A 16,369-nucleotide genomic window follows, 5' to 3' on the forward strand; every position below is an offset into this window, starting at 1 on the left:
ACACAGCGGTGAGTCAAACACCGAATGCACCATAATGTCTGTGTAGCTCACATTTTGGAGATTCAATCAAAACACTCGGTCCCTCCTCCGCAGTGATCCGTGCATGGCGGATGAAAGAGATCAGTGACTCACTGCCTTCCACTGCTGCACAGCGCGGGTTTTCGTTTTTAGCATTGTTCTCGCGATTTACATGTTACATCCAGGCTGCTTTGATATAACGGTTGCTCTACACCAGTGGTTTCCAAAGTTCGACCCGGGTGCCATTTGTGGTCCGCAATTGTTGGCACATTTTTAATGTTATTTAACAAGAAAACTAAAAAAAAAACAGCAAAAATTGTAAAATCAGCAGTAATTTTACAAGAATAAAGTCTAAATATTCAGGAAAAATGTAATCTAAAGAGAAAAAGTAAAAACTTTATGAAAATAACATTATCATATAAGAAAAATAACAACATTTTGCATTCCATCAAGTTTTTCAAGTTGTAATATTCAAAAAACAAACAAAACAACAAAGTACAAAAAACAACAGCAGAAATGAAAAAAAAACAGCTGTAAAAAACTCACTTTTTCACAAGAAAAAAGCTGTGTGTACAGGGATAAACTTCATAATGTCATTTTACGAGCACAAAGCTGAAGCAAAGACAAAAACATCATTAAAAATATATTATGAGAATTTAACAACAAAATAAATTTGTAATGTTTGGGGAAAAGTAACACTATGGAAGAACATCATGAAATTATGGGAATAAACATAATATTACAAGAATGTAATAAAATAACCTACATATGTTATATATAGTTTACAGATGATCAATGTGGCCCTTGCATCCTTTCCTTTTCACGATGTGGCCTTTGGTGGAAAATAAAATACATTTGTAATATTTGGGGCAAAGTAACACTATGGAAGAATGTCATAAAATTATGGGAATAAAGTTATAATATTACAAGAATGTAATAAAATAACCTACATATGTTACATATAGTTTACAGATTATAAATGTGGCCCTTGCATCCTTTCCTTTTTCACTATGTGGCCTTTGGTGGAAAAAGTTTGGACACCCCTGCTCTAGCAGGAAACAAGGAAACAGCGTGAATTTTTATAAATGTGAGCAAACCTAAGCCGACGTGACAACTGCAATAATTCACATCTGCCAGCCACCATCAGTAAATGAGAGCGGAAGTCCTTTCTTTACATTTTTTTGTAGGATGTGGTTAAATTTCCATAAATATAGACAAAACCTGACTGCAAAGGTCTCAAACCCATTTATGACATCACACATCCATGCACATATTCCTTCCAATTTCCAACATGGAAATCACTGGAGGACCCAAAGATGGCATTAAAATGTCATTTGAATCATTGTGTGAATCATTGAAAGAATCACTTTTGCATAACAGCGTTGTCATTGGCACACAATTAATTAAGACTGTGCGTTCTTTTAAGATTGTAATATTAACTGTATTTTTATATGCTGACAGTTGTCCTGTGACTGACAGGACGCTGGCAGCTAATGGATTCACTCTGTTATGGCGTCTTCCATAGTGGTGCTCTAACAAGTTGGAATTGAAAACGCACAAAACGGGTTACACTGATGTGTAAATGTCATCTCCAGTGTAATTGCATGAGCGAGGCAATATACCTCGGCAGTAGCGTGTCACATTGAGTCTGCTCAGGTATGTGACTGCAGCAGACTCTGGCAAGGTAGTCACAAATGACAAGGCAGGCATCGTAAATGTTTTTAGTAACACCCGAGCTACAGTATGTTCGCTATGAAACATTTCAAGCTCACTGTTATTCAAAGCAATCTGGCATCAGAGCCATATCTGATGAAATAAGTTCATTTGTTGAGACTTGGACATCTCCAATTTGTTTGCTTCAGCATACCTTGCGACCCTAGTGAAGATGGATGGATGGAAAATGCATATAAATACAGTGAAGAAAATAAGTATTTGAACACCCTGCTATTTTGCTATTTCTCCCACTTAGAAATCATGGAGGGGTCTGAAATTTTCATCGTAGGTGCATGTCCACTGTGAGAGAGATAAACTAAAAAGAAAAATCCAGAAATCACAATGCATGATTTTTTAACAATTTATTTGTGTGATACAGCTGCAAATAAGTATTTGAACACCTGTGTATCATCTAGAATTCTGACCCTGAAAGACCTGTTAGTCTGCCCATTAGAAGTCCACCTGCACTCCATGTATCATCCTGAATCAGATGCACCTGTTTGAGGTCGTTAGCTGCATAAAGACACCTGTCCACCCCATACAATCAGTAAGACTTTAACTTGTAACATGGCGAAGACCAAAGAGCTGTCCAAAGACACCAGAGACAAAATTGTACACCTCCACAAGGCTGGAAAGGGCTACGGAGCAATTACCAAGCAGCTTGGTGAAAAAAGGTCCACTGTTGGAGCTATCATTAGAAAATGGAAGAAGCTAAACATGACGGTCAATCTCAATCGGAGTGGAGCCCCATGCAAGATATCACCTCGTGGGGTCTCAATGATTCTAAGAAAGGTGAGGAATCAGCCCAGAACTACACGACAGGACTTGGTCAATGACCTGAAAAGAGCTGGGACCACCGTTTCCAAGGTTACTGTAGGTAATACACTAAGACGTCATGATGTGAAATCATGCATGGCACGAAAGGTTCCCCTGCTTAAACCAGCACATGTCAAGGCCCGTCTTAAGTTTGCATATGACCATTTGGATGATACAGAGGAGTCATGGGAGAAAGTTTTATGGTCAGATGAGACCAAAATAGAACTTTTTGGTCATAATTCCAATAAGCGTGTTTGGAGGAAGAAGAATGAAGAGTACAATCCGAAGAACACCATCCCTACTGTGAAGCATGGGGGTGGTAGCATCATGCTTTGGGGGTGTTTTTCTGCACATGGGACAGGACGAGTGCACTGCATTAAAGAGAGGATGACTGGGGCCGTGTATTGTGAGATTTTGGGGAACAACCTCCTTCCCTCTGTCAGAGCATTGAAGATGGGTCGTGGCTGGGTCTTCCAACACGACAACGACCCGAAGCACACAGCCAGGAAAACCAAGGAGTGGCTCCGTAAGAAGCATATCAAGGTTCTAGCATGGCCCAGCCAGTCTCCAGACCTGAACCCAATCGAAAATCTTTGGAGGGAGCTCAAACTCCGTGTTTCTCAGCGACAGCCCAGAAACCTGACTGATCTAGAGAAGATCTGTGTGGAGGAGTGGGCCAAGATCCCTCCTGCAGTGTGTGCAAACCTGGTGAAAAACTACAGGAAACGTTTGACCTCTGTAATAGCAAACAAAGGCTACTGTACCAAATATTAACATTCATTTTCTCAGGTGTTCAAATACTTATTTGCAGCTGTATCACACAAATAAATTGTTAAAAAATCATGCATTGTGATTTCTGGATTTTTCTTTTTAGTTTATCTCTCTCACAGTGGACATGCACCTACGATGAAAATTTCAGACCCCTCCATGATTTCTAAGTGGGAGAAATAGCAAAATAGCAGGGTGTTCAAATACTTATTTTCTTCACTGTACATAGAAATGATGAATGTAAGGCAGGGGTGGGCAAATATTTTGACTGGTGGGCCGCATTGAGTTAACAAAATTGTCCGGGGGGGCCATAACATATATTTAACATACACACTATTTTATACTTAATAATTTTTCTAGATTTTTTTGGTCTAATTTTATCTGTAAAACTTTTTCAGGAGCACTTTAAACATCAGTCATTTAATATATCATACATTTATTTATATATATATATTGTTGATATATATATTTTTTCTTGTTATTTATTTTCATTTAATTTGTAATTTTTTTTTTTTTTTTTACTAAATAAGACGTCAGACTTGCAAGTTATGTTGCCAGATTGTATGTTAAAATTTGAAATACTTAAAAAGCAACAGGCGGGCCGGATTCAATCGCTTAGTGGGCCGCATGTGGCCCCCGGGCCGTAGTTTGCCCACCCCTGATGTAAGGGATAAATGAACATCATAGGTTACTTTTACCGTCACTGAAGACATGATTTTTGACGTGACGTGGGAGCAAAATCAACATGTTTTGCCATGAGTTATTTCTTGAAATCAATAGTATTTCTCATAATGATGACAAGTTGCAGACGAGTATTCGTTACGGATAATGCATTTTTTTGCAGGTACGAGCATTCCTCCGGCTCCTCATTGTCTATAATTGTGATGAAGTAAAAATCCTCATTATGTATTCACTCTTCACACTCTGTGATTGGCCAGCCACACACAGTGACCGCACCTCCTTAGTCCCTCATTCATTCATTCATTCATTCATTATCTACCGCTTATCCTCACGAAGGTCATGGGGGAGCCTATCCCAGCTGTCTTCAGGTGAGAGGCAGGGTACACCCTGGACTGGTCGCCAGCCAATCACAGGGCACATATAGACAAACAACCATTCACACTCACATTCATACCTATGGACAATTTGGAGTCGCCAATTAACCTAGCATGTTTTTGGAATGTGGGAGGAAATGGGAGTACCCGGAGAAAACCCACACATGCACGGGAAGAACATGCAAACTCCACACATTTTTAATAAAATATATACAAATATACGCAAATTGTACATATTGGCCTCTATTAAGCATTTTCAAGCATTAAAATGTCTAAATGAACTAAAATTCTAATATATTCAGACAACAAATTCAAATTGTAAATTTAGTGGTCTGCATTGGTGTCAGTATGGTATGTATATCCATAAAAAAATAATTAATCAGTCAAGGAAATGACTGATGAACTGAATTCAACCTGTTAGCAGAATTTTTTGCATTTTATTTATCATTTGATCAGACTGGCTTTGTTGGATTTCCACGTGACACTGGTATTAGTAATCAATCAGGAAGTCTAGCCTGCCTTTGGACTTGCTGTTCAGGAACTATTGACTGATTCTCTGTGCATGTGTGGACACGTGCATCCTCAAACTGCGGGGATTTTCAAAGCCATTATGAAAAATAGCTTGTTATAATATAGTAGCTATAGATTGTATGCTTCAGTATAGCCAAGATCCATTGTTTTATCTTCCCTGACACAAGTGGTCTCTCAGTTTTGTAATACTACGTAATATTCATAGCTTATTGAACCATTCTAAGGAATACAGATCAATAACACTAAAATGGCCAAGTTGTCACTATTCATTTTTATATAGTGCATCAATAGTTTGAGGAGTCCAATACTAAGAAACAGACAAGGATCAGTGAAGCTAGCATAGTCATTACGTAACCGGCCAAATCCCATGCTCTGTTGTGTACTTCACTGTGCATAGGATACACTACTAACATAACTCAACTGTGTTATAGCATCAAGTCTGGAGATAGACTAATAATACATTTCGAAATAAGGTAACTAAAGGTCAGTAAGTGTGGGCACCAGTCACTCTGAACATGAGCAAATGAGCAGGAAGGGTCAGAAACAGTACATGGAGTGACACCCATATGGACCTCATTAGCGTCTTACTATTAGGATTTGGCTTTCATGCCCTGTTGCTATATCTGTGACAGGGGAATTACATAACATGGATTTTACACCTTTACATCGACAGGGTAATAGATAAAGTTTATGCTGCACAATGTTGCCAAACATGTAATTGGTCACTGTGTGACTATGACATACTATGCTCCGAACCTGCAGAGATCTTTATAAGGATCTTCTATTTTATGTGCAGTGGTGTGAAAAAGTGCTTGCCCATTCTAAATGTCTTATTTTTTTGCATGTTTGTCACATTTAAATGTTTTAAATCTTCAAACTAATTTAAATATGGGTCAATGACAACACAACTGAACACAAAATGTAGTTTTCAAATGAAACGTGTTACTAAGGGACAAAAACAATCCAAACCTACATGGCCCCGTCTGAACAATTGATCGCCCCCCCCGTTAAACCTGAGATTCATTGAAATCTATCAGTCTGGGTTATAAAGTTATAAAGACATTTCTAAAGCTTTGGGACTCCAGCAAACCACAGTGAGAGCCATTCTCCACAAATGGCACACAGTTGTGAACCTTCCCAGGAGTGGCCGGCCGACCAAAATTACCCCAAGAGCGCAGTGACGACTCACCCAAGAGGTCACAAAAGACCCCACAACAACCACAACATCCCAAGAACTGCAGGCCTCACTTGCCTCAGTTAAGGTCAGTGTTCATGACTCCACCATGAGAAAGACACTGGGCAAAAATGTAGTTCCAAGACCAAAACCACTGCTGAAACCAGAAGAACATTAAGGCTCATCTGAAATTTGACAGAAAAGATCTTTGGGAAAGGTCTTGATGAGACAAAATATGAACTTTTTAGAAGGTTTTTATGCAGTGGCTCTGATATGAAGTCATGACCTGTTTGCAAAATACACATCAATCCTTACCCTTCATGTCAGACTTGTTAATTAGTGCAGGCAACCCCTGGAACACCTTCGCTAGAAACGGCTTAAATTAATAAGCTGTCAATCATGTCATGACATGTCTGGAAAAGAGTTGTATATGAAATACATGTTTGAGTTTAGTGAATTTAAAAAGCACAATTAGTTGAAGATGTATTAATAATCAATTCTAGTTGTCTCTCTTGTCGCTACACTGTAGTTCGAACATCATTCTCTCAGTCACATTTTTTTCAACAACTGATTAATTAATAAATGAGCACTGTTTCGTGGTTGACTACAGTCTATTATCAGTCAAAGGAAATGCATATTTAAGCACATTTTACATATTCTTGGCTTGAATTAAGCATTTTCCAGAATAGAATATTGAAAATTGACCAATATAGAAATACATTTTAAGTGCTACTCGGGAGGCCCGCCCCACTATTTTCTTGGTTTCAGTTTCAAGTTCAGTTTGTACAGTACAGAAAAATGAATGAATATTATCAGTTTTTCTAGTATTTCTAGAAGACAGAAAATAATTGGTTTAATTGGTTTAATAACTGGTTTAAGGCAATTAAATGTGTCGACGAAGTGCCACTAATAACACACAAAAGACACCAGCAACAGGCTTTTATTGCCGGTTTGAGTTATCTCACAACAGGCACAATAATAACATAATGACAATAATAATCATCATCATAATCATAATAACAACACGGGCTACTGTTGTGGCTGTATTGACTCCACCTAAAACACAAGTTTGAAAGCCAGAATGGCCGACACCACTTCCTGTCCAAATCGCTGGAAGACATTTATTGAAACACACATGAGCAAGAGTGTTATTTATTTTTTTAATTGCTTATTTTCTCCAATTATGTCTAATATTTTTGGGTAATATGTGTGTCAAGGTGACTATAGGGGTGTTATTTCTTGTCTAGAGGGCTCTACTCATAAAAACTGCGTGTAGAATGTTCTAAGCGCCAACTACAAAAATATTTTTATTTATAAATAAAATAATAAATTCACTTACCGCTGTAAGTAATGGTAATGGTAATGGTTTCATTTCATTTGAACATGCATCAGATTACAATTGAGTGCATCACATAATCAGTTCACAGTTCCACATGTCTAAAGGGAGTAGGAAGAAGCAAAGCTTATTAAATCCTACCCCTCCATCTGGTACTTTTACAATCAGTAACTGTTACATTTGTTCACTTCCTGCTTTCCTAATATAGTTTTTTATTTTATTTATTTTTATTTTCTGGAACCAATTAACTCTAATGAAAAATATGCACATGTACTATTTCTTGAATAAAATGATTATTCACGTTTTTCAGAAATATAATGGCTTTTACTCAGGGTCGCCCCTGGCCCAAATTTTTTTCTCTCTCCTGACTTAGTGGTGAACGCCTCATGGCAGTGATTTTGCATCAATTGCAGAGATTGCTCCACTCTGTGCAAATTGGGTTTTAATAAGCATAGGTTAATAATGACTTTAAGGTAATGCTACTGATTTGTACTTTTTACAACTTAATCCACCCAGTCATCCATTTTATTCCACTCATTAGGGTCGTGGGACTTCTGACTGTGAAGCACGTGTGCTAACCATGATGCCATCTTATCAGTCATAATAAAAAAGAAAAACCTATTTACAGTGCATCCGGAAAGTATTCACAGCGCTTCACTTTTTCTACATTTTGTCATGTTACAGCCTCATTCCAAATTGTATTAAATTAATCTCTTACCTCAAAATTCTACACAAAATACTCCATTATGACAATGTGAAAAAGTTTTTTTTTTTACTTTTTTTGAATTTATTAAAAATAGAAAACAAAAAAATCACATTTACATAAGTATTCACAGCCTTTGCCATGAAGCTCAAAATTGAGCTCAGGTGCATCTTTTTTCCACTGATCATCCTTGAGATCGTTCTACAGCTTAATTGGAGTCCACCTGCAGTAAATTCAGTTGATTGGACATGATTTGGAAATATAATAACTGTCTATATAAGGTCCCACAGTTGACTGTGCATGTCAGAGCACAAACACCAAGCATGAAGTCAAAAGAACTGTCTGTAGACCTGCGAGACAGGATTGTCTTGAGGCACAAATCTGGGGAAGGATACAGAAACATTTCTGCTGCTTTGAAGGTCCCAATAAGCACAGTGGCCTCCATTATTGGTAAATGGAAGACGTTTGGAACCACCAGGACTCTTCCTAGAGCTGGCCGGCCTTCTAAACTGAGCGATCGGGGAAGAAGGGCCTTAGTCAGGGAGGTGACCAAGGCCCCGATGGTCACTCTGTCAGAGCTCCAGCGTTCCTCTGTGGAGAGAGGAGAGCCTTCCAGAAGGACAACCATCTCTGCAGCAATCCACCAATCAGGCCTGTATGGTAGAGTGGCCAGACGAAAGCCACTCCTTAGTAAAAGGAACATGGCAGCCCGTCTGGAATTTGCCAAAAAGCACCTGAATGACTCTCAGACCATGAGAAACAAAATTCTCTGGTCTGATGGCTTTCGTCTGGCCACTCTACCATACAGGCCTGTTTGGTGGATTGCTGCAGAGATGGTTGTCCTTCTGGAAGGCTCTCCTCTCTCCACAGAGGAATGCTGGAGCTCTGACAGAGTGACCATCGGGGCCTTGGTCACCTCCCTGACTAAGGTCCTTCTTCCCCGATCTCTCAGTTTAGAAGGCCGGCCAGCTCTAGGAAGAGTCCTGGTGGTTCCAAACGTCTTCCATTTACGAATAATGGAGGCCACTGTGCTCATTGGGACCTTCAAAGCAGCAGAAATGTTTCTGTATCCTTCCCCAGATTTGTGCCTCAAGACAATCCTGTCTCGCAGGTCTACAGACAGTTCTTTTGACTTCATGCTTGGTGTTTGTGCTCTGACATGCACAGTCAACTGTGGGACCTTATATAAACAGTTATTATATTTCCAAATCATGTCCAATCAAGTGAATTTACTGCAGGTGGACTCCAATTAAGCTGTAGAAAGATCTCAAGGATGATCAGTGGAAAAAAGCTCAATTTTGAGCTTCATGGCAAAGGCTGTGAATACTTATGTAAATGTGATTTTTTTCGTTTTCTATTTTTAATAAATTCAAAACATGTCAAAAAAACCTTTTTTCACATTGTCATAATGGAGTATTTTGTGTAGAATTTTGAGGTAAGAGATTAATTTAATTCAGTTTGGAATGAGGCTGTAACATGACAAGATGTAGAAAAAGTGAAGCGCTGTGAATACTTTCCGGATGCACTGTATTCAAAACAAATGTTAGGCTGGTTTAAAACATGCAATATGCACCATTCTTACCTACTCTGACCCATTTAAATAGCAAGAAGTGGTGCACATCACTTGAAGAGATTTAATTTGATTGTGTCACACTTCAGATGAGAAGGCTGGCACGACTGTTTTAAAAGCTGATTGCGATTTGCAATAGAGCAGACGACGGAACACATCCCACTCTTATTGTGTCTTTGTGAAACACACTTGCTGCTACAGATAACACAAAAGACCCAAAGCGTCCTATGGGGAAAAAAAAAACTACAAAATGATATTGGAAAACACACACATGCACAAGGTAATTACACTATGTTTATGCATGTCACCCACCAGAGAACACACACACACCTTCACACTACATCTTATTTCTGCTCGGGGCAGCAGGCAATTTGCATTTGCTAATTTTTAACAACCTGATTTCATTCATAGAGCATTTTCGGTGCAAATATTTGCAGTGTTTTGCTTTGTTTTACTTTTGCACACACATACATGCAAAATAAACAGATGAGCATACAAAGACAGCACATACATAATCAGTACAATCAGTATTCAAGACATGCTATGTCTGGAATGGCAATGAGATAAAAGTAGCCCATCCCTTTTTTGTGTGAATTACATTTGAAAATAGAAGTAGGTCATTGAGCATAGCCATGCACTTGGATCACAGTCACATCTAGTGACGGATCATGAGTCACTGCTCTCAACACCACAACATGAACACAATGCAGTCTTCAGCCAAACAACAATTTACATTAGTTTTGGGCCCAAATGCAGAACACAAAAGAAACACTGCTGCCACACAGCAGGCGTGTCCAAACATTTTATATCAAGGGAAGCATGCAGGGGAAGAAGGAGATGTATTTTTTCCAAGAGGAGATGAAAGACAACACTAAACTGGACACTGTGGAGTATAATACCGCTGCATCCAGAGCAAAGTTGTTACAATGTGTGACCAGCAAAGGCACATACTCTAATCCGACAAAGAAGATGACCTTTCAGAGTAAAAAACAATGAAGAACTTAAAGCATTTCATTAGTTTCATTAGGCCCTTTGGCACTGATAAAAGGAACGCAAATGCAAATACAAGCATCAGCTACATATGACTCCCATTGTCCATGCTCATCATTCCATAACCTTGACATGTAGCATGTATGTATAGCTTCCCCGCAAGCAAAACAAGTGATGTGTGTGAACAGGATTTACAGCTCTCAACACCCTCGCTCCATATATCACTGCTGGATGCAGATCTTACCGGAGGACTTTAACACAAGACTTAGGGACAGTGGCGGGAGAAAACCCACATCTGACCTTCTAATGAATAGTCAGTGAGAACAAACAAACCTGTCAAGAGGCAGAAAGAAAGAAGGAATCGGGTGATCCAAAGCGTGAACTCAAGTGGACGGTCTTCTAGTTGAGAGATTTTGCTAAAAATTTTGACCAAAGTTTTTGAATAATAATAATTTTAAAGACCCTGTCTCTGTCTACCCTCATGTCCTCCTTCACTACATCCATAAACCACCTCTTTGGTATTCCTCTACGCCTCCTACCTGGCAGCTCTAAACGCAGCATCCTTCTACCAATATATTCACTATCTCTCCTCTGGACATGTCCCAACCTTCTCAGTCTGGCCTCTCTGACTTTATTTCCAAGGCCTCTAACATGTAATGTCCCTCTGATGTACTCGTTCCTGATCCTATCCATCCTGGTCACTCCCAATGACAACCTCAGCATCCTCATCTCTGCTACCTCCAGTTCTGCTTCCTGTCTTGTCCTCGGTGGCACTGTCTCTAGACAACATGGCTGGTCTCACCACAGTTTTGTATACTTTTTTAAACTTAAGTCATTCTGGTTGTTCTTCATAATATTATTACTTTTACAATATCATGTAATTCTTTAATATTTGTTGTGTTGTGTTCATAATATTATTCATTCATTCATTTTCTACCGCTTTTTCCTCACGAGGGTCGCGGGGGGTGCTGGAGCCTATCCCAGCTGTCTTTGGGCGAGAGGTGGGGTACACCCTGGACTGGTCGCCAGCCAATCACAGGGCACATATAGACAAACAACCATTCACACTCACGTTCATACCTATGGACAATTTGGAGTGGCCAATTAACCTAGCATGTTTTTGGAATGTGGGAGGAAACCGGAGTACCCGGAGAAAACCCACGCATGCACGGGGAGAACATGCAAACTCCACACAGAGACATAATGTTATTATTAATTATTAGTATTTGTTATTATTTATCCATATATTACATTTGTCTCGTAGAATTATGCCCCTTTCTCATTAGAGTCAATTTTTCTTTTAATGTTGTGACTTAGTTATTGTAAAATTATGCAGAATTTCCAATTTTTGCTGTTGTTTGAAATGTCTTCTTGTTAAATTTAATTATTTGAATGTGCCTTGAGCCAATAATAAACAATGGTGGACCACAATTGGCCCCTGGGCTGCACTTTGGACACCGCTGCCTTATTGCAATGGTTTTCAAATGTTTTCTGTTGTGTCAGATAAGATAAGTAATAAGATAAGATGAGTAAGTCAAGATAAGCAAGTCCACAGTGGACAAATTAAAGTGGATAATTGTTTTTTATTTAACCATGATTACGATTGTTAGTACATCAGTTAACATACTAGCATTAGCGAGCATAACGCTAATGCTTGTTACTGAAGGAACAGAACAACAAAGGGTGAGAATTCCGTTTGCAATCTTAGTTGCATTTACAACTAAGATTGCAAACGGAATTCTCATTTTAACAAGCATGCAGAAAGGTAAAGGTGTAATTAACATTGCAGATTTATTTCATCTCTCTCCGCATACTAAGTGACCTCAATTTTCAACAAAAAGACCCCATTCCCAGTCCGCACAGAACACCAAAAGAACGCAATTCCACCGGAGACATTCCACCAAGGGGAGCAGTCATTTATCTAAAAACGAAGAAATCTCGTCCACGTCAACCTGGCACCTGCAGCGTGAAATGCAAGCTACCGTAGAGAAGCTTTTCATCACCCCATGAGATCAAGTGACAGCATCAAGATAGTAGGGTGCATTCATGCACCCTTTGTGTTGCGTCAAGCAGCGGAGTGTTGAGAACACCGACCACTTGAGAACACTGAAATAACCTTGGAGAAAGCAGGAAAGAACTATCAAGGCCACTAGCTTCCATCCATAAAGACAGACGGTGTTCAGCAGATTATTATGCATGACATGAGAGACTAACTGTGGATGGCAGAGAAAGAAATGAGGGGATGATGGACGGGAGATTTGTTATCAGGATTATGCTGGCAGTGGAAGGAGTTTTTCTTGATATTCCCCTCCCTGCAGGAGAGACCAAGTTTCCCTATTGAGCTGTAATCAGACAATCAGGAGTTGGAGAAGAATCTTTTGGTGATGCTGATTTAAAGACGCCCTGCCAGGCAGCAAGGATGATTTCATGTTCTTTTAACAGGGAAATGTATGATGAGAACATAATAGCAAATTGTTCATCATCTTCTCCTTAGAAAGTCCTCCAAGGGCCATACAGTTTTTACATCCATATCTTATCTTGGCTTTCATACACTATTACACGTGACAAAGTAGTCTATTTGCTCTGGGTGGACGGATGGATGTATCGTTCCGAAAATCCATCACCCAAAGAAGGCACGCCAAGCAACAGAAACATTATTAAACACAGTTAAAGAGGCTGCACGGCGATTGAGTGGTTAGCGCACAGGCCTCACAGCTAGGAAACCCGAGTTCAATTCCACCCTCGCCCATCTCTGTGTGGAGTTTGCATGTTCTCCCTGTGCATGCGTGGGTTTTTCTCCGGTTTCCTCCCACATTCCAAAAACATGCAAGGTTAATTGGCGACTCCAAATTGTCCATAGGTATGAATGTGAGTGTGAATGGTTGTTTGTCTATATGTGCCCTGTGATTGGCTGGCCACCAGTCCGGTGTGTACCCGGCCTCGCGCCCGAAGACGAAGACAGCTGGGATAGGCTCCAGTACCCCCTGTGACCATCGTGAGGATAAGCGATAGAAAATGAATGAATGAATGAACACAGTTAAAGAAAGAATTAATTCCAAAGTACAAAGATGGCTTCCCACTCACATTTATCACCAACAAGAGTCTTCAGTGAAGGTAAGAAATGAAATGATGTCAAATGTTCATTTCATTCATCATTTATAATTATTTAACATTGGTTTCTCAACTTAAAACTGTAATTATACATTTATTTTTAATTCATACGTTTGGGTGGATTCCGGTGCTGTTTTTGGCAGCCATTTTATTTTTCATTTTCTGCTTTTTCACTTTTATGACAAATAAATGTAGTTAGAATGTTGTATTCTCGTGTTAAACAATGCCAACGTTACAGATAATGAGGTTTGCGCAGGTTTGGGATGTCTCAAAAAGCTCGGTTGAATTAGTATGTGCTTATCAGATTGACGCTAGAGAGAAAAAATAGGACAGCTCTTCTTGTTCCACATGACAGTCAGTCATGTTGACAGCATGTCTTCTGATACACCAATGCACTTGTTCCTTTTCTCATCCCACACTCTACGGGCACTTTGTAAATACAATATTTATCCAGACACATGTCTGGATAAATATGTCTTGTTTGGAACTGGATCCAAATGCTGATGTTTACTGGGTCGTACAAGATGAGAAATGTGAATTTTGTGAGCTTAAGCTACACCCTGAGCACCCACAAGTGATTACAGATGAAGACAACAAATATTTTGGTGACGCAAGTGTGAAAAGTAGGTCAGGGATTTTAAAAAAAACAAAAAGAGGTTGCAGCTTCTTTGACTGACAAACTACTATAGACCTTCATTTGGAACACATGATAGTAGTAGACCCCCCCATTTTGGTTGGAGTTGTGTTCTGGGCCCACCAACAAATGGACAAAATCAGATCAATTTTTGCCTCGTGATTTTATGACTTGCTGCACGGCGTATGAGTGGTTAGCGCACAGGCTACAAAGCTAGGAGAACCGAGTTTGATTCCACCCTCGGGCATATCTGTGTGGAGTTTGCATGTTCTCCCCGTGCATGCGTGGGTTTTCTTCGGGTTTCTACGGGTATTCTGTATTCCAAAAACATGCTAGGTTAATTGCAAATCATATTTGTATTAATAAATTTATGTTAAAAATGTTTTGCGGTGGCTGCACGGCGGACGAGTGGTTAGCACGCAGGCCAAGTTCTATTCCAACCTCGGCCATCTCTGTGTAGAGTTTGCATGGGTTTTCTCCGGGTACTCCAGTTTCCTCCCACATTCCAAAAACATGCTAGGTTAATTGGCGACTCCAAATTGTCCATAGGTATGAATGTGAGTGTGAATGGTTGTTTGTCTATATGTGCCCTGTGATTGGCTGGCGACCAGTCCAGGGTGTACCCCGCCTCTTGCTCGAAGACAGCTGGGATAGGCTCCAGCACCCCCCGCGACCATCGTGAGGATAAGAGGTAGAAAATGAATGACCTGGTAATAAATCTTGGTTTACCACACGCTGGTGATCACTGATAAAAAGTAAATAAGACATGGACTTACTGTACAAGCCATGAGCTGTTGCATATTTTCAAGCATCTTCATTCCAAAGAGTCTCTAGCTGTGTCTGCAAAAGACCATTAAAATGTGATAAGAGACTGACCCTTCAAATAGAATATTACACGGTTTATTCATTTGACTCGTCACACAATCAACACGTTGGACTCACGCTGCCAATCTTCATGTTCCCCTCTGCATTTTCAGGCAGCGTGCGGACGTGAGGCTCAGTTTAGATGTAAAGATGTTTGACAGTTTTTACGCAACCCAATGTGACTTGTTAGCACATGGGTGGCCACAAGGCAGACTGACTGCGCTGCTGCTGCTGCTTCTGCCATAGGCAACTTCTGTGTGACTTGACTTTTGCCTGTTATGGGATAAGACCAAATAAAATATTAGTGCAAAGCCTGTGATGTGACAAATTAAATTAAATTAAATGTAATCTTTGTGACAAGCATTATTATCAAATGAGATCTAATAAAATAAATTCAAAATTATTTATTAGTGATCAGGCAAAACAGAACAGACATATAAGAACATTTGTCAGTTGCAACAATTTCCAGTGCTTGTTTTTTATACATTGAGATCCATTTTGTGTTGAACATGTTAAAAAAACACCCCACAATGTTTGATTAAAAAAAATGCGCAAAAAATAAACATATTATCCAGTGTCATGTGGTTAGGTAAATTAAAAGCGTATTATAGATAAAAACCTGTTGCTATCGGCGATTATTTGTGAGTTTAATATGGATAAAATGCGATTAATCGCAATTAAATATTTTAACCAATTGACAGCTATAAAAAAATAACAAAAAAAACATGATAAGTGACTTGCGACAGATAAAATTCAATTCCTTTTCGATGGTATGTCAAAAGAAAACACATTTAATTTGCAGTTTTGGGGGAATAATGACATGTTGATCACTTGATCCTTCAAGTCTTGACTTCTTCCCACTCCCTTTGAACATGTGTGCGTTACATATACATAGGTATTTTTATTTGTATTGATTTTGGTTGGTTTGTTGTGCTTTGGATGTTTTTCATGTTCGAAATAAAGAACAGAGATTTTCCGTTAGTTAGACTCAGGGTGATTTTGGTGAAATAGTTGCAGCAGGCATACACCCATGCAGCTCTTTGTACGTGCTGTGGCTGTGATGTAGCACAGAGACGGCCAGGCGGC

At 39.4% G+C, this 16,369-nt stretch overlaps 1 long non-coding RNA gene across 1 annotated transcript; it reads right to left on the reverse strand.

The window, feature by feature from the left end:
* Window positions 1-1,823: 1,823 nt before the first annotated feature.
* Window positions 1,824-15,494, reverse strand: LOC144899849 (uncharacterized). The gene is made up of 3 exons (XR_013628184.1): window positions 15,362-15,494; window positions 15,196-15,259; window positions 1,824-1,894 (listed from the first exon to the last, which is right to left on the reverse strand). It is a non-coding gene; the product is annotated as an uncharacterized LOC144899849 (long non-coding RNA).
* Window positions 15,495-16,369: the final 875 nt, after the last annotated feature.

Source organism: Doryrhamphus excisus, linkage group LG9 (genome assembly GCF_037039965.1).
Source record: "Doryrhamphus excisus strain RoL-2023G ecotype Guam linkage group LG9, RoL_Dexc_Guam_v1.1, whole genome shotgun sequence".
In the NCBI taxonomy this organism is placed as follows: Eukaryota; Metazoa; Chordata; class Actinopteri; order Syngnathiformes; family Syngnathidae; genus Doryrhamphus; species Doryrhamphus excisus.